At 38.9% G+C, this 5,488-nt stretch overlaps 1 pseudogene; it reads left to right on the top strand.

Annotated features, from left to right (window-relative positions):
- Nucleotides 1–3,975: 3,975 nt before the first annotated feature.
- LOC125341395 lies at nt 3,976–4,073 on the top strand (annotated as a pseudogene).
- Nucleotides 4,074–5,488: the final 1,415 nt, after the last annotated feature.

Below are 5,488 nucleotides of genomic sequence, written 5' to 3' on the forward strand. Positions count from 1 at the left end.
AATCTTTACAACAAGCATGTAGGAAGTTCATATGATTATTATCACTTTCTAAATGATGATACCTGAGGTATCTACCTGTCTACCTGCCCTCTTTTGTCTCTTCTGGTCCCCAGGAGGCTGATCCTGACCTTCTCCTACCATTCAGTTCTGATGCCATCCAGTCCCTGTACCATCTAGTCTTTGTAACTAGAGGTGTAAGATGCCAGGACTTCCCTGGTTCTCACCGCTGGATTCTCCAGCAAGAGCTCCCAAAGGCATCATTACTGTTCTCTGATGTACATGTAGGTAAGTTAGGCTTGCTTCTATCTATGCACTTTGCAATATGTTCTGGACACTAAAGAAGACATACAACACATATCACCACTGAGTTTACATCCTAAGAAATGCATCTTTGTCACTGGACCACATCTGATTGCCTCTGGAGTGAACAGAGCCTCCCTCATGGGCCCCAGAATACAGCCAGGGCCCACTGCCTTCTGTGCTATGTGTGCATGCTAGACTTCTCACAGCCTTGTCTCCACAAGAGTTCTACAACCCTGGTCCTGCATGGCTCTACCAATAACTCTCCCTGTTTTTGTGCCCCTACAGACGATCACAGGGAGTCTTCACATGGAACTGATGTGAAAGGGTTTGCCTTGACCTCTGTTAGAAGCATTTACCATTTTCTGTCATCATCATCATAGTAGCATCTGCCTATGGAACTATAATAAGCCAAGTGTTGATTCTAGGGATGTCTGGTTGTCATCATCCTCATAGTGCATTCACTAAAAGCTGAAGCCCCACCATACAAATGGTCCACAGGGGTTAAGGCCTACACATGTTCAATATGACAAAGATTTAAGGCCCTTATGCTAGAGTAAAGGACACAAGACATAAGTGAAAAACAGTGTGTGCTCTATTTTCTGTGGAAGATGGCCCTTCTTTCTTCCTTTTAAAAATATTTTATTAATCTTTAAGTAGTTGTATAAGGAAGTTGCCATTTAACAAAGTTGTTTATGAATACACTGCATCTGGATCTGCGTTACCTCCTTCACCCCCTGTCAATTCATCCCTTCCCTTCTTTTTTTGCATTTCATAATATACACATTCAATTCTTGACTGTGTTATCCACTCCTTCTGACTTTCTTTCTATGCTGACCATACACACATGCTCCTGGCCCAGGTGTGTAGCTACCTGATAGCATCAGCCAGCTCTAGCTGGCTGTATCAACTTCTTACCATTTCCACAGGTTCAAACCTCCTTATCTATGCAACAAAACCATTTCCTCTCTTGATACTTTTAGCCACTTATACAGCTCACTTTTTCCAGCCGTGTGTGTGTGTGTGTGTGTGTGTGTGTGTGTGTGTTTCTGCAGTCAGAGCTGCCACTCCTCCAGCCCTTGCTGGTGGCACAAATCACAAAGATTGTAACAGCCCTACTCTTCCCTAAAATAATCTTTTAAAGTCACCAGCCATCCCAACATGGTTAGCAGAAGAAGAATGCATGAAAGAACTCTTCCAAGTCCTTATTTGTCTCCTGTCCTGCACAGTTTTGACACTAATGACCACTTTTTCTGAGGCCTGGCATTGCTTTGGGGCTGCACAACCTAATACTCTGAACCAGGTTGTTTCTTCTTTTCCTCCTACCTCTCTTCCTATACTGTTCCTGAGCTGACACATCACTTGTCCTAATCTCTGGACAATTCATTTTTTTTCCTGGAATGTTAATGTGGTTGGCCTTCACCCAGTTCTCCCACTCTCATTTCTCCATCTTCTCAGCTGTTACATGCCCTCTCCTCTCCCTGTCCACTCATAAATGCTCTTCCCTGAGTGCCTTCTCCTAGTCACTAGTGAAAATCAGGTTTTCCATAACGCCTCCAAAGTTTGCTATGTCTAAAGCCTCCCTCTTCAGTACACCTCCATGTATGTTTACTCTCCTGACTTGCACAGATTTTCATTACTTCATATTTATACCTCTATTATTATCTACATTGGGCAATATATTACTAGAAAATATATGTGGAGCATCCCTTATCCTACCGGTAAAATAAAAATATCCCCAACTTCAAAACTTTCTAAGCCACCCAAAATGATGCCACAAGTAAAAATTCCCAAACTTGACCTTTTGTGATTCATAAAAGGAAAGGACCTAATATTTTACCTTTTAGTTGGACCAACTTGTCAGGTGGAAAGAAGCACCTAGGTGAGACACATGGGGATATTTAGACAAACAGGAGCCCTGGGCTTCGGGCATCTGTGGATTTGGGGTGTCTACAGGTAGCCAGGTTGCAAAAGACCCACAGGAAAGCTTGGAGGTTCTATTAAGCTTCCCTAAAAGGCAGTTTGGAACAGTCTAATGAATTTCAAAGCTTCCAGAACAAAATAAAAATAAAGAGTGCAGTAATTTAAATGTTAATATCTCATCAAGTTTTATGTGTAAGAGAAAAAAAGGAGGGCAACAACGTAGTCTCTTTTCCCAAAGTGGATAATGCGGCCATAAACAGCTGGCTGCTCTCCAGGCAGACATTGTATGCTGCCTTTGTGATCCTTCTTCCTCGCCATGTGGTAGCATCAAATCAGAGGAGACAGGCTTGGGGCGCTTGATTCTGAGGCCAGATCACAGCATGTGAGGAAAGTGTAAAAGAGCATGGCTTCACCTCAGCCAGGCAGCAGGTCATGGTCGCAGGAGGCAGGACTGGAACACCCAGCCACTTCCTGACAACCTGTGACACAGGATGCTGTTATTCCACATAGAAACATTCATCAGTGTATATTAATTAAATGCTCAGATGTGTAATAAAGCCACTGGGGGCATGTCAACATGCTTCTCCAAGGGCACTTTGAAAGAGGATCGGTTATGGTAAAGGAATTGAATGCTCTTGAGTAGCCAGAAAGAAATCACCAACAGCTGCATTATAATCTGACCAAAATGTCTTGGAATGACACGTAGGACATGAATCCATGTGACCCAAATGCGTGCAATGGGTGGAAGATGGCCATGAGTATTAATGCTTTGTGTGCATGGAAGCATGGTGTATGTACATGGATACCCTTGCATGCACACATGTAAAGTGTGTGTACATGTTCTCTATGGGTATGTATGTGCACATGTGTAGGTGCATGTGTGCACAAGTGTGTGAATGTCTGTACATCTGTGCCTATGTGCACCATACTTTAATAACAGTACCATACTGTCACCAAGAAAACTATTACCCTGTAATCCTTTGTGAGGGTATATTTTATGCCAGAAACTGGTTCAAGCATTCTCCTTGAATAACTCATTGAATCAACTGAAGACTCATGTAAAATGTATCACTTGAGATGAGAAAATTGACACATATAGATGTTACAAATGTTAATTAACAGCAAGAGAGTCAGAACGTGAATTTAGGCCAAAATTTGAATTTAAGCTTAAGTTAAGGAATACCACCAATGTCACCCAAACAAAAGTGCACCAGCCCCTATTAACTAGGCAAGGAAGACTTAGTTTGAAGTTGTTTTGTAATAGAGAGGGAGACAAGAAGGCAATATAAAATCCTTTGAGAGAATGAGGTGGAGGAGGAGGAGGAGGTGTTTGCAATTGCTCTGAACTCAAAGGGAAATTGAATTTGTTCATCTCTCTCTTCATTCCAGAAGGCTATGGTCTAAATCAGAGCAAGACGTTCAATGAAGTCTGATTCTGATTTTCCATAGATACTAGAAAGCTCTTGGAAATAAAATGCATTAAGAAAAAGGAGTAGAGAAAAATCTTATCTAATGCTCAGTCAGCCTGAATAAAATAATGAAACTGTCTTGGTCAATGTTTACTAAAATCATTTTTGTGTTTAATTGAGAGATGATGAATCAAGTGTTATGCTTGCCTTGTTTTTTATCTTTGATCTTATTTTATATTGTGAGTACTTTTTAAATTGCTACACACTATTTCTCTAGTTACTCTTTGGCTCTTTTACAAAGAACGTCATATATCTTTTATAAAAGGTAGTGTTAGTGCTTGGCTTCAACAACACATATACTTCACTAATATTGGAACAATTACAGAGAAAGTGAGCATGGACCCTGTACAAGGATAACAAACAAATATATAACCTGTTTTTATATACTTTAAAATATTCTTAAAACTCATATGAAAACATAAATGGCTCTGAATAGCAAAAGTAACCTTAAGCAAAAAGTGTCATGCCAGGGGTGGTACAATACCGGGCTTCAAATTATATTACACAGTCATAATAACAAAAGAATCATGGTACTGGCACAAAAACCAGACATAAAGACCAAAGAAACAGAATAGAAAACCCAGAAATAATCCCACAGAGCTACCACTATCTGATCTTTGAAAAAGGAACCAAAAAGTTACACTAAAGATAGTCTTTCCAACAAATATGCTCGACAAACTGGTTTTCTTCATCTTGAAGACTAAAATTAAACCCCTGTATCTGACTCAATACAAAAAGAATTGAAATGGGTCAAAGATCTTGATGTAGAAAATCTGGTGCTTTGAAACTACTATATACAGAAAATATGGTATATTATAGAAAATACTAAATTAATAGGAAGAGATAGAAAATGCTGGATGATAAAGTCAAGACAATTACTTTCAGAGTAGAACTCCAGTTGCCTAGGAAATAAAAACAAGAGTTGACAAATAGGATTATATCCAGTTAAGAAGCTTCTACACATCAAAGGAAACAATTTCCAGAATCAGAACACAAACCACAGATGATGAAAATAATCTTCAATAGCTATATTATAGATAAAGGATTAACATATAACAACTAATAAGTGGGCAAAGTAATTGAGCAGGCAGTGCTAAGAAGTACTGATAAATACATAAGATATGTTTAATGTCCTTAGCCATAAGGAAATGCAAATTAAAATTGCACTGAGGTTCCACAAGAAAACAACACCAACCAAAAAAAGAAAACAAGCAACAAATGCTAATGAGAATATGATACACAGATGATGGGAATGTAGACTAGTGCAACCATTGTGGAATTCAATAAGAAATTTCATTTAAAAAAAAAAACTAAAAATAGGCGTATAGCCTTGCTATACCCTCTTGGACATAGATCAGAAGGAGTCTAAATCAATGTACAAGAGATAGGTGTATCACCATGTTTATTATAGTATTATTCACATAGTTAAAGTTCTGGAATTAGCTCAGGTGCCCAAAAATGGTGAATGGGTAAAGAATATATGGTATGTTTATATACTACTACATTACTCAGCCATAAACAAGAATGAAATTATATCATTTACAGGAAAAGAGGGTGGAACTGGAGACTATCATACTGAACAAGTTAAGCTTAAGTCAAAAAGCCAAACATTACATATTTTTCACTCATGTGGAATATAAACCTAAGACAAAGATAATGGTAGAAATGAAAATGAAGATGATGATGATGATGATAATACTGGGACATGAATGTACAAGGGGAACTTCCTGGAGGATTAGTAGAAGTTAATAAGGAGAGGGAACTAGGGGTAAAGAGGGTCAAAATACTTTGAGTGG

This window comes from Perognathus longimembris, chromosome 1 (assembly GCF_023159225.1).
Source record: "Perognathus longimembris pacificus isolate PPM17 chromosome 1, ASM2315922v1, whole genome shotgun sequence".
Lineage (NCBI taxonomy): Eukaryota > Metazoa > Chordata > Mammalia > Rodentia > Heteromyidae > Perognathus > Perognathus longimembris.